Below are 14,147 nucleotides of genomic sequence, written 5' to 3' on the forward strand. Positions count from 1 at the left end.
ATTTCCTCTTTGATTTCTTCAGTGATCACTTCATTTTTTAGTAGTATATTGTTTAGCCTCCATGTGTTTGTATTTTTTACAGGTCTTTTCCTGTAATTGATATCTAGTCTCATAGCGTTGTGGTTGGAAAAGATACTTGATACAATTTCAGTTTTCTTAAATTTACCAAGGCTTGATTTGTGACCCAAGATATGATCTATCCTGGAGAATGTTCCATGAGCACTTGAGAAAAATGTGTATTCTGTTGTTTTTGGATGGAATGTCCTATAAATATCAATTAAGTCCATCTTGTTTAATGTATCATTTAAAGCTTGTGTTTTCTTATTTATTTTCATTTTGGATGATCTGTCCATTGGTGAAAGTGGGGTGTTAAAGTCCCCTACTATGAATGTGTTACTGTCGATTTCCCCTTTTATGGCTGTTAGTATTTGCCTTATGTATTGAGATGCTCCTATGTTGGGTGCATAAATATTTACAATTGTTTCATATATATATATTTTTTTTTCTTTTGCGCGGGCCTCTCCCTGTTGTGGCCTCTCCCGCTGCGGAGTACAGGCTCCGGACGCACAGGCCCAGCGGCCATGGCTCACGGGCCCAGCTGCTCCGCGGCCCGTGGGGTCCTCCTGGACCGGGGCACGAACCCGCGCTCCTCGCATCGGCAGGCGGACTCCCAACGACTGCGCCACCAGGGAAGCCCTACGATTGTTATATCTTCTTCTTGGATCGATCCCTTGATCATTATGTAGTGTCCTTCTTTGTCTCTTCTTATAGTCTTTATTTTAAAATCTATTTCGTCTGATATGAGATTTGCTACTCCAGCTTTCTTTTGGTTTCCATTTGCATGAAATATCTTTTTCCATCCCCTTACTTTCAGTCTGTATGTCTCTCTAGGTCTGAAGTGGGTCTCTTGTAGACAGCAAATATATGGGTCTTGTTTTTGTATCCATTTAGCCAACCTGTGTCTTTTGGTGGGAGCATTTAGTCCATTTACATTTAAGGTAATTATCGATATGTATGTTCCTATTCCCATTTTCTCAATTGTTTTGTGTTCGTTATTGTAGGTCTTTTCCTTCTCCTGTGTTTCTTGCCAAGAGAAGTTCCTTTAGCAGTTGTTGTAGAGCTGGTTTGGTGGTGCTGAACTCTCTCAGCTTTTGCTTGTGTGTAAAGGTTTTAATTTCTCCATCAAATCTGAATGAGATCCTTGCTGGGTGTAGAGTAGTCTTGCTTGCAGGTTTTTCTCCTTCCTCACTTTAAATATGTCCTGCCACTCCCTTCTGGCTTGCAGAGTTTCTGCTGAAAGATCAGCCGTTAACCTTATGGGGATTCTCTTGTGTGTTATTTGTTGTTTTTCCCTTGCTGCTTTTAATATGTTTTCTTTGTATTTAATTTTTGACAGTTTGATTAATATGTGTCTTGGCGTATTTCTCCTTGGATTTATCCTGTATGGGACTCTTTGTGTTTCCTGGACTTGATTAACTATTTCCTTTCCCATATTAGGGAAGTTTTCCACTATAATCTCTTCAAATATTTTCTCAGTCCCTTTTTTTTCTCTTTTTCTACTGGAACCCCTATAATTCAAATGTTGGTGCGTTTAATGTTGTCCCAGAGATCTCTGAGACTGTCCTCAGTTCTTTTCATTCTTCTTTCTTTATTCTGTTCTGCAGTAGTTATTTCCACTATGTTATCTTCCAGATCACTTATTCAGTCTTCTGCCTCAGTTATTCTGCTATTAATCCCATCTAGAGTATTTTTAATTTCATTTATTGTGTTGTTCATCATTGTTTGTTTCATCTTTAGTTCTTCTACGTCCTTGTTAAATGTTTCTTGCATTTTGTCTATTCTATTTCCAAAATTATGGATCATCTTACTATCATTATTCTGAATTCTTTTTCAGGTAGACTGCCTATTTCCTCTTCATTTGTTAGGTCTGGTGGGTTTTTATCTTGCTCCTTCATCTGCTGTGTGTTTTTCTGTCTTCTCATTGTGCTTATCTTACTGTGTTTGTGGTCTCCTTTTTGCAGTCTGCAGGTTTGTAGTTCCCGTTGTTTTTTGTGTCTGTCCCCAGTGGCTAAGGTTGTTTCAGTGGGTTGTGTAGGCTTGCTGGTGGAGGGGACTAGTGCCTGTGTTTCTGGTGGATGAGGCTGGATCTTGTCTTTCTGGTGGGCAGGTCCACGTCTGGTGGTGTGTTTTGGGGTGTCTGTGGACTCATTATGATTTTAGTCAGCCTCTCTCCTAATGGTTGGGGTTGTGTTCCTGTCTTGCTGGTTGTTTGGCATATGATGTCCAGCACTGTAGCTTGCTGGTCATTGAGTGAAGCTGGGTGCTGGTGTTGAGATGCAGATCTCTGGGAGATTTTCGCCATTTGATATTATCTGGAGCTGGGAGGTCTCTTGTGAACCAGTGTCCTGAAGTTGGCTCTCCCACCTCAGAGGCACAGCACTGTCTCCTCGTTGCAGCACCAAGAGCCTTTCATCCACATGGCTCAGAATAAAACAGAGGAAAAGTAGAAAGAAAAAATTAGGAGTAGAAAGAAAGAAAGAAAGGAGGGAGGGAGGGAGGGAGGAAGGAAGGAAGGAAGGAGGGATGGAAGGAAGAAAAGAAAGAAAGAAGATAAAGTAAAATAAAGCAAGATAATATATAATAAAGTTATTAAAATAAAAAAAAATAAGAGAAAAAAAACAACAGATGGATAGAACCCTCGAAGAAATGGCGGAAGCAAAGCTATACAGACAAAATCTCACACAGAAGCATACACATACACACTCACAAAAAAAGGAAAAGGGGAAAAAATCATAGATCTTGCTCTTGAAGCCCACCTCCTTAATTTGGGATGATTCGTTGTCTATTCAGGTATTCCACAGATGCAGGGTACATCAAGTTGATTGTGGAGCTTTAATCCGCTGCTTCTGAGGCTGCTGGGAGAGATTTCCCTTTCTCTTCTTTGTTCTCACAGCTCCCAGGGGCTCAGCTTTGGATTTGGCCCCGCCTCTGCGTGTAGGTCGCCGGAGGGCGTCTGTTCTTCGCTCAGACAGGATGAGGTTAAAGGAGCAGCTGATTTGGGGGCTCTGGCTCACTCAGGCCGGGGGGAGGGGGTGGCACGGAGTGCGGGGCGAGCCTGCGGTGGCAGAGGCCGGCGTGACGTTGCACCAGCCTGAGCCGCGCCGTGTGTTCTCCCGGGGGAGTTGTCTCTGGATCCCGGGACCCTGGCAGTGGCGGGCTGCACAGGCTCCCCGGAAGTGGGGTGTGGAGAGTGACCTGTGCTCGCACACAGGCCCCTTGGTGGCGGCAGCAGCAGCCTTAGCGTCTCATGCCTGTCTCTGGGGTCTGTCCGCGCTTTTAGCCGTCTCTGGAGGTTCTTAAGCAGTGCCCTTAATCCCCTCTCCTCACGTACCAGGAAACAAAGAGGGAAGAAAAAGTCTCTTGATTCTTCAGCCAGCCGTGGTGCACTAACCCCCTGCAGGCTGTGTTCACGCCGCCAACCCCAGCCCTCTCCCTGCGCTCCGACCAAAGCCCGAGCCTCAGCTCCCAGCCCCACCCGCCCTGGCTGGTGAGCAGACAAGCCTCCCGGGCTGGTGAGTGCCGGTTGGCACCGATCCTCTGTGTGGGAATCTCTTCACTTTGCCCTCTGCACCCCTGTTGCTGTGCTCTCGTCCGCGGCCCCGAAGCTTTCCCCCTCCGCCACCCACAGTCTCCACCTGCGAAGGGGCTTCTAGTGCGTGGAAACCTTCCTCCTTCACAGCTCCCTCCCACTGGTGCAGGTCCCGTCCCTATCCTTTTGTCTCTGTTTATTCTTTTTCTTTTGCCCTACCCAGGTACATGGGGGGTTTCTTGTCTTTTGGGAGGTCTGAGGTCTTTTGCCAGCGTTCAGTAGGTGTTCTGTAGGAGTTGTTCCACGTGTAGCTGTATTTCTGGTGTATCTGTGGGGAGGAAGGTGATCTCCGCGTCTTACTCTTCCGCCATCTTCCCGGAACCAGCCTGTTCTGTCTTTGAAACCAGAGTAAAACAGGCTTTATAAAAGGAATAGGAGTCTTCCCTTTCTGTGTTTGTAGGAGAAATTGTGTAGAACTGGTGTTAATTCTTCTTTAAAAGTTTGGTAGAACTATTCAGTGAAACCAAATGGACCTGGAGACTTCATTTTTGAAAGTTTTTTTTTTTTTTAATATTTCAAGAGCTTTATAACTGATCTATCAACTATCATTTGTAACAATATATTATTGTCACATTTATTGACAGAGTTCACTTGCTTAAAAGAATATTTGTTGAGGTAAACAGTTACTATACAGGGGGTTTTATCCATGAATCCCCTATCTGTGTACCTGAGATAAATTTACACAAGGGTCCAGATACCTTGTAACAAGAGGGTAAAAAAGCATCTGCTAAACTTTTATGTTCATTTAAAATGTTTAATACATTTCTTGGGCACAAGTAGCCGGTGTTTCTGCAGGCGGTGAGAAGGATGATGGAGTTTTGGTAGCTAACTTAGCTCAAGGGCACCCACTGTTGGTACAGTTAGTGCAGTGACTTGTATAGATGGGACTTGATTTTTGGTGAAGGGTGGTATGTTGCTATATCTTTTAAATCTGTGATGCTCTTTTGCTTAACGTATTACTCAATTTTCAGATCATGCTTCCTCCTTTCTCTTCACCAGTGAACTTCTTGGGGATACCTCCCATTTCCAAGTTCCCTCTCTTTCAGAAGAGGTGCCTCTCCTAAGATGGCCATGTCTGGTTGTACACACGTTCAAGCCCTTTCCTCCTACTGCCCAGATCTATTAGATCTCAGATCTATTCTCAATGCAGGTTTCTATACTGGGAGTGGGGATAAATTCTTTTCTGAGAATAATCTCGTCTGTGTTCCACCCGGGCTTCATCCTGATACTCTCTCATGGTGCCTGGGCCATCTTGACCTGTCTCTCTGCTCTTATATAGACTCCAAATCTGGCTCTGCTTGCTTTACATATTTTCTCCCACTTTTATGTAAACAACATTGGTTGTGGGTGGTTTTATTTACTTTCTTTTTTTTTGATATTATGGTTTTTGGAGAATGTGTACCATTTCTTGCAAATGCCTACCTCCTACTCATCTTTTGTGCCTGAGAATAAATATTATTTCTTTCAGGATACCTTCTCTTTTTGTGTACTCCCAGAGTGTAATAGGGAATTACAAATCTGACTCTATATTAGATCTGTTTCTTTTACTTTAACCTTTGTATTCTATTGCTTTTGCTACATGTTAATCTCTAAAGGGATGTTTCTTATAGCTTAAAGTTAACATAATGTCCTATCTCCGAGAACCCTGCCCTCCATGCCTGAACGTAAAACTAAAGCACCTTTGTTCAGATCACAGGAAATATCCTGACCCAGCCCACCTGTGAAAGGCTGCAGGAAAGAAGAGATTAACACATCCCATCCCAGAGCCTGGCTGAAACCAGGAGATATCTGCAGCAACTTATGGCCTTTTTACATTACCTCTCCACCTCCCCCGCTCTTTATTCTATAAAAGAAATGAGCATCCAGACCCCAGTAAGATGGTTCTCTGGACATCAGTCTGCCATCTTCTCAGACTCCTGGCTTTCCAAGTAAAGTCATTATTCCTTGCCCCAGCACCTGGTCTCCCATTTTATTGGCCTGTCATGCAGCAAGCAGAACGAGCTTGGACTTGGTAACAAGAGCGCTCATCACAGCACTTACCGTACTGAACTGTAACCACCCTTTACCTCTTCTGTAATCCTTCATGCAGTTAGCTTACTGAGGAGTGTTTCTCATGGTCATTTTTTCATCCTTTCTATTCAACACAGGGATCAACCTTTATTAGAACCTCAATAACTATTTCTTGAGTAAATGACTCTGTTATTTCTCGGTAAGGAACCAAGAGTGGGGCAGTCTGTCTCTGGTGCAGGTAGTAAGGAATGCACATCTGCAGATAATTTCAATACAGTAATAAAACCAACCAAAAGTTTGTCTGCTTTTGGGCTTCCCTGGTGGCGCAGTGGTTGAGAGTCCACCTGCTGATGCAGGGGACGCGGGTTCGTGCCCCGGTCTGGAAAGATCCCAAATGCCGCAGAGCGGCTGGTCCCGTGAGCCATGGCCACTGAGCCTGCGCGTCCGGAGCCTGTGCTCCGCAACGGGAGAGGCCACAACAGTGAGAGGCCCGCGTACCGCAAAAAAAAAAAAAAAAAAAAAAAAAAAAAAAAGTTTGTCTACTTTTTATTATAACCATAGGCCAATATATGTAAATAATTTCATGATAAAATAAATATTCCTCTCTGTTGGGAGAGACCCCCTTCTCTCTGTAGCACACCACTGTTATTTCCATTATCAGAAAAAGACAGACATTTTGTTATAGCCTAACTCTCAGCCTTCTTTCATACCCTTTCCAAGAGTTAATGCCTGCTAGATAATATTCAGAAAGAAGAGAATTTATTTTATATTTCTTCTAGGGTACAAATGAAATATTACTTCATAATCCTCTGGTACTTTCTTCCTTTCAGCCTCATTATGACAAGCTCACCTTGATGCTAGTTTCTGTCTGCAACTCTTGGATTCAATCACCTCAAAAAAGGAGAGGTATGTAAAGGTGTGTCACACCTCCCTTTACTTCTGATGAGATGGCCTTAAGGTTCTCCTCAGCTTGACTCAACTTTAGAAAGATTTCTTTTTAACTCTAGGCACCTGATCTCCCTTTACTTAGAGCACTTTAGAAAACTTGCAATTGTAAATTCTTTCTCTGCTCCTTTGAGATGTAAATCCTCTACAACCCAGGAATGTTTTTCTCGAGGACCTGGGGGCCATTTCTTTGAAATGTAATCAAGAAAGCCAGTGCCGCTGTGTGCCAGTCTCTGTGGGAGGGTAGGAATCTAACTTCAATGACCACGAGTTATCAAACACTGATGGCCTGATCGCATTGACCAACCTCCCAACCAACGTCCTCCAGCACTTTTCCACTAGCTCACCCAGTGCTTCAAAACTCTCCTGCCTTTTGTTTCAACGGAGTGGAGTTCAACCTCTCGCCCCTATTTCAGTAGTCTTTCTCCCCTACTGCAATAATCTTGAATAAAGTCCTCCTGTTTAACCAGTCCAGTGCAATTTTTCTTTTACACTTCCATGTCTATTTTCTCTTTATAGAAGTACAACTAAAGTAGTATGAGTTTAAATAAAATCCAAACTTCAATAAAAAAAGAAACACAATATAGGGAAGGAAACTATAAACTATATCCTAAATAGGACTTTCTCAATAACTTAAGAGAAAAGCATTTTCATAATTTCATAGAAGTGTCCACTCACAGATATACCTCACTTGATAACTTTACTCTCCTTTACTCAGGTATGCATTTAAAAAACACAAATGACAATGACAACAAATAGTAAAAGCTTCCCTTTCTTCATGAGCTGCCCTGAGCTTTGTAATTGTTATTATTATCTTCCTTTGGGGAAACTTTACCCTTTATAATCAAGATTGTTCTTCCTTTAGTAAGCAACCCTGCTCTCTTCGTACACCTACCATCAAGATGTAGTACGTTTCTCCAAGTTATTCAGTTAGTAGTGCTCTGGCACTCTAGGGACAGCCTGGGGACATAAGCACCTTTCATGAAATAGTGCAGGGTATGTGTGGGCACTGCAAGTCAACTCCTCTTAGAGTTTTTACCAACAGCGTGAGTTTCAGACATGCTTATTTATTTGTCAACTATGTACAAGGTAACTGCTAAATCTTACACCAAGACACATTTCCCAAATAATAAACATTTATTCTCAGAGACAGTACATTCTAAACCTACTGGAGGAAGAGAAATATATTCCTTTTTGCCTCCATAATTTACAAGGCGGCCACTTTCACAATGAAGTCCGATTTTGGCATTATCATGCAGAACACTGTTAATTCTTTTCCTTTTTTTTTTTTCTGTCTCAGGCACTTTGTGCCTCTTTGATTGGCCAAGAATAAAAAAGGGACACATTCTGGAGTCAGATACCAACTCCCTTTTCTACACAAAGAGCTATGTGCAGTTTTGGCAGATTATTTGTAATTCCTGGATTAAATTTTTAGCTAATAGCCATCTTCAACTCTTTTTTATGGAGGAAAACGTTTTTTTATTCTAGTTAAGATAAAACAACAAATAGGTGGGTAAGAATTAAGCAGATATTTAGTTATTTTTGTTTTTTCATTTTAATCAGGAGCTATGAAATTTCTAGATTTTATTTAAGGCTTGGTGTTACAGCTTACTTATTTCTCTACCTTCCATAATGCCTATTACATGATTCTATATGAACTATCAGGGCCTGCGACTATGATAGGAAATAGTATTTCACTGACAACGACGTTCCAATAACACTTGTTAATCACAGTAGTTTTCCAATTGTCTCTATAGGTTTCTGTATTATTATAGCCTTGCTATTATAAAGATACCTATTGTCACTATGCCATAATAACTTTGGATTCCAAAATTGACTTTGGAGAATGAGAAACAGATATCCTTTTATTCCCAAGAAATATATATATTTCTGGAATACACTATTTGCATTTTTTTTTTGAATTTGGTTTTTAGAATGAAAATTAATGGACACTGGTAAAAGTGACCAAAAGAAAAAAAAAGGCGATTTAGCATTTTTATAACTTTCATTGTTGCTACAGACTGAGAGGATTATGGTAGCAGTTTCATTTAAATGATGCACTTCTTAGTATGATCTCTTAGTTCTTTATCCAACTGTTCATGTTGTGAGAGAGTGGAATTCAAGTGCCAGATTTTAGGTCTGCCCACTGATGACGATATTTGTGCGTCTGTGAGGTTTCCAGTTTAGGTTCGATTAGCTTGTCCTATTTAGACTAATTTCAAATCTGAACAGTTTTGTGCTGTTTAAGCAGAGGAAATGGAAGTACCACTGTAACCACTTGCTTTTGCTTCCAGATTAAACAGAACATCTATAATCTTCTAAAGACCTAAAAGCCTGCATTATGTCTGGAAACTGTAGTATTTATCTACTATTCCCAGGAGACTATTGGTAAGTATTAAGAAAGTTGGCTGAATGGTGTTCTATTAGCCTTCTAGGACCCTTTCTGACTGTAGGACATAGAAAAAGATATTTTATAGAAGAAACAGGGGCACAATCTTTATATACCCCTTTGGAGATTTATTAATTTATGTATTCCAATGTAGTGACAATTACCTGTGTTTGTGGTGGCTATTCTGGGATTACCTGAAGGTGACCATCACCTTGGATATGATCTTCACTTCCAAATATTTCATTTTGGATTACAACTTCCAAATATTTCATTTTGGCAGTCAAAAAAAAAAAAAAGTAAAAAATTTCACTACCATTATCAAGCCAGGTTAAGAGCCATAATTTTCATGATTCTCTAATTTGATGACATTAGTAGGGAACAATGTTATGATTCCATTTCTGCTATGTGCTAATTTTGTGACCTTAGTCTGTGTCTCAGGTTGCTTAGGCAGAAAATGAGAGTGTTGGATTAGATGACGTGGTAAACATTCCTAGTGTACATTTCTAGAGTATCTTTCACTGCTGTGAATTTGTGAGCCATGATAAAATATGATATAATTCAGGCTACTTTTATTAAATTATTCTTTGAAGCTATTTGACCACTTATTAGGGTTTTAATCTTATATTTAGAAGTACCACACCTTGACCCATGGATTCTTTTTAGTATGACACAATTTCAATTTTGCAATGTCGTTCATTTTTACAGTTTTTGAGCTGAAACCTTCCGACAAAAAATGAAAAAATATCAGTATTTACATATATTGATCTATTTAGTATTTATTGTACTATGTGAATTTCCTTTTTTTTCTTGAGATGCTAGTGGACTATATATCTCAATATTCCTCTCCAAGGAACACATTCATATGAACTTAGAATACATATCAAAATTCTAGAAGTAAAAATCTTTCATAAAAATATACTTTGTTTTGCTCAAATGCTATGTCACTTCAATGAAAATGGAGTTACTTTTCTCACAGTTAGTAAACAACAATAGAAAGAAGTATAAGTAATCTTATTTTTCCTACATGATCGTTCTAGGAATAGTTATTAATGCCAAATTACTATTCATTTCTATATATGAAAATTGTAACAAACACCAAACTTCCAATGTTTATTGAATGTTTATTCTGCTCCAAAAATATCTACCACATTATGATTATTCTAATTATTATTGCTGTAAGGCACATCTTTTTCTTATCAAATGCCAGTTATGTAAATTCCATTTATTTAATAATCCCTTCTTCCCCACTAATTTCCAGTGTTTCCGCAATTGTACATAAAGTTCTCATTAAACTTGAGTTTAGAGCTGAGTTTTTAAAAGTTTATTCCCCAGTATTATCAGTACATTGATGAAGAAATTGACAGAAATAATCGAATACTGTTTCCAAGTTCATACAGTTTATAAGTAGACCAAGAATGATTAGAAAACACAGTTGGGGCTTCCCTGGTGGCGCAGTGGTTGAGAGTCCGCCTGCCGATGCAGGGGACACGGGTTCGTGCCCCAGTCTGGGAGGATCCCACATGCCGCGGAGCGGCTGGGCCCGTGAGCCATGGCCGCTGAGCCTGTGCGTCCAGAGCCTGTGCTCCGCAACGGGAGAGGCCACAACAGTGAGAGGCCCGCGTACTGCAAAAAACAAAACAAAACAAAACACAGTTGGAGCTTAAATTATCCTTAAGTGTCACCATTCAAACATGCATGCACAAAAAAGATACTGTCAGAATAGAGTTGCTGCTATCTTGTTGGACATAAGTGAGAGGGCCAATGTACAATGAAAGTGCAGAATTGTTGTGGAGCAAATTGCTGATGGAAAAACACCTTCATTCCTTTTAAGTCAGTGGGTAGTTACAGCTTCTACATCAACAAAGAATGGGGTTGGGAAGGGATATAGACTTAGTACAGTTCGTTTCTACTTTGTTCATTATAGTGAAGAGAGTAATGAGACAAGCATAGTCAGCTTTGGTCTTAGTCGAGAATACAGACATAGAATTTCTTGTGAAAAAGTTGAATATTTAATGAAAAAGGGACAGAGCATAGGCCACGGGTTAAAGGCTGATAGAGTCTTAAAATCAGCTTTATTTGCTAGGTATGTTTCACAGACCCCTTGTGCTCAGAAAGCTGATTGTCAATGTACAGTATATGCAGTGTATCACATACTGAGCTAATGGTACTGACAGGATGGGAAGTAATTGGCCTCTTACAAATTATAGGACAAACTTACGATTTGCCATTCCAGGAGAGGCCTATGAGGATCATGCCAGGTGCACATCATAGATCAGTGTCAATATTCATGATTTCACCTATGAGTAAACCTATTTCACTTTTCTGTACATCCAATAAATTGTATATCTAGACAGAAGATTTATCCACCATTAGGTAATGATGGCTGGTACAGAAGTAATTTTTCTCTATATTTTCTTTAGGGAAGCTTGCTACCTTTCCAGTAAAAAAGATCAAGAAAAAATGTTGGAAGCATACATTTAATATGTTGGGTATTGCTTCACTCAAATCTCATCACATTTTAGATTAGTAGAAAAAATGAATGGAACATTATTATGAGATGGAAAAGCAAATGAGACTTATTCCTATGTTTTTCTTTGTCCCCTTTAAGGGATTTATGCCCCACTAGTTTGGGATATTTTTCTTTCTATATTTGCAACCATCTGCTGTCACTTTCTCATTTCAGGTTGCTACTTCATTTTATATTTTGAGAGGCAATAAACTCATTCATCTACTTCTTTCAGCCTTATTTCATAATCCATAGTGTAGAAGAACTATCTTCTAGATTGGTTCAAAGAATTTGGGGGGGCCTAAGATATATTTCCTGTTCCCCATGTTTCCATTTTTAAGTCCATATTTACTGTCCAGTGAGCCTTATCTCCTTCAACTAGTTATTGTATCTCAAAACAAGTAAGATCTTATTTTAGTGTTGTGTACAGCTAAAATGGTACCCATATAAAATAATTAAGTGGATGACATTGCTGTCATCATTCACTAGTTTTTCATTTTAAAGCTCCCTAAATAATTTGAGAGAAGGCATGAATTTTTTAAATGCTGCTCAAGGGTGATTCATTATTGTAGGTACACCCATACATGGGAGCATTTATAATATGGTTATGTAGTGTGAAGTTTGATCATATATTTTGTTTAAGTCTGATAATTATTTTTTAAATCAATTAAGTGACTTTTTTATTTTAATGTGAATGCTCTCTCAGGAGTTTACCCCACAAAAAAAATTCCTATAGCAATTCATTCAAGAGTAAGAAAAAAGGAAAATATTATATTCCTAGAGGGTATACCAAAATTTTCTTTAGGTCTCCGACATGGACTTGTGTAGACAGAAATCGTCATTGTTGTTGACAATGTTGTGACTTGTAGAGTTTGTCCTGCCTGACACCTATAGACTGAATGTTTGTGTCCCCCCCCAAAATTCATATGTTGAAACCTAATCCCCAGTGTGATGATATCTGGAGGGAGAGTTTGGGAGGTGAATAGATCATGAGGTTGGAGCCTTCATGAGTGGAAAAAGTCTCCAGTGACTTGCCCCTTCTGCTGTGTGAGGAAACAGTGAAAAAATGGCCATCTGTGAAGCAGGAAGCAGGCTCACACTGTATGCAGAATCTGCTAGTACCTTGATCATAAGTTCGTTTTCACCCATGAAGAAGCAAACTTTGCCCTTTTTGGGGGCAATACTGCTTCCTTTGAGAATACATGATTTACTCTTTTCACTGAAAGCTGTTGTTATTTACAAGTAGAAAATCTTGCATAAATTATGATAGTACAGAGAAGTGATAGGATTGAGGTGTATATTCAGAAGAAGGGAGAGAAGAATCAATTGTTTACTGACCATCCACCAATTTGCCAAACACCATGCTAGGTATTTTGCATGTATTATTTAATTAAATCTCCCAAAAAGCCTGCTAGGTAAGCTGCACTATTCAGTTCAAATGATCCATTTTCTCCTATAATTCCTGGCTCTGTTATTATTGACTAAATATGATTTTCCTTTTTTTTTTTGACATCTTTATTGTAGTATAATTGCTTTACAATGGTGTTAGTTTCTGCTTTATAACAAAGTGAATCAGTTATACATATGTTCCCATACCTCTTCACTCTTGCGTCTCCCTCCCTCCCACCCTCCCTATCCCACCCCTCTAGGTGGTCACAAAGCACCAAGCTGATCTCCCTGTGCTATGCAGCTGCTTCCCACTAGCAATCTACCTTACGTTTGGTAGTGTATATATGTCCATGCCTCTCTCTCGCTTTGTCACACCTTACCCTTCCCCCTCCCCATATCCTCAAGTCCATTCTCTAGTAGGTCTGTATCTTTATTCCTGTCTTACCCCTAGGTTCTTCATGACAGTTTTTTTTTTTTTTGATTTCCATATATATGTGTTAGCATACGGTATTTGTCTCTCTCTGACAAACTTCACTCTATATGACAGACTCTAGGTCTATCCACCTTATTACAAAGAGCTCAATTTCGTTTCTTTTTATGGCTGAGTAATATTCCATTGTATATATGTGCCACATCTTCTTTATCCATTCATCCGATGATGGACACTTAGGTTGTTTCCATCTCCGGGCTATTGTAAATAGAGCTGCAATGAACATTTTGGTACATGACTCTTTTTGAATTATGGTTTTCTCAGGGTATATGCCCAGTAGTGGGATTGCTGGGTCATATGGTAGTTCTAGTTGTAGTTTTTTAAGGCACCTCCATACTGTTCTCCACAGTGGCTGTATCAATTTACATTCCCACCAACAGTGCAAGAGGGTTCCCTTTTCTCCACACCCTCTCCAGCATTTATTGTTTCTAGATTTTTTGATGATGGCCATTCTGACTGGTGTGAGATATCTCATTGTAGTTTTGATTTGCATTTCTGTAATGATTAGTGATGTTGAGCATTCTTTCATGTGTTTGTGGGCAGTCTGTATATCTTCTTTGGAGAAATGTCTATTTAGGTCTTCTGCCCATTTTTGGATTAGGTTGTTTGTTTTTTTCTTACTGAGCTGCATGAGCTGCTTATAAATTTTGGAGATTAATCCTTTGTCAGTTGCTTCATTTGCAAATATTTTCTCCCATTCTGAGGGTTGTCTTTTGGTCTTGTTTATGGTTTCCTTTGCTGTGCAAAAGCTTTGAAGTTTCATTAGGTC

General features: G+C 39.7%; 1 long non-coding RNA gene across 1 annotated transcript in view; it reads left to right on the forward strand.

The window, feature by feature from the left end:
• Positions 1–8,997, forward strand: part of LOC117203879 (uncharacterized) — a 47,617-nt gene extending 38,620 nt beyond the window's left edge. The window contains exons 3-4 of the long non-coding RNA XR_004486821.2: positions 6,490–6,565; positions 8,899–8,997. This is a non-coding gene — a long non-coding RNA (uncharacterized LOC117203879). The remainder of the gene's footprint in view (positions 1–6,489; positions 6,566–8,898) is intronic.
• The last annotated feature ends 5,150 nt before the right edge of the window (positions 8,998–14,147 follow it).

Source organism: Orcinus orca, chromosome 6 (assembly GCF_937001465.1).
Source record: "Orcinus orca chromosome 6, mOrcOrc1.1, whole genome shotgun sequence".
In the NCBI taxonomy this organism is placed as follows: Eukaryota; Metazoa; Chordata; class Mammalia; order Artiodactyla; family Delphinidae; genus Orcinus; species Orcinus orca.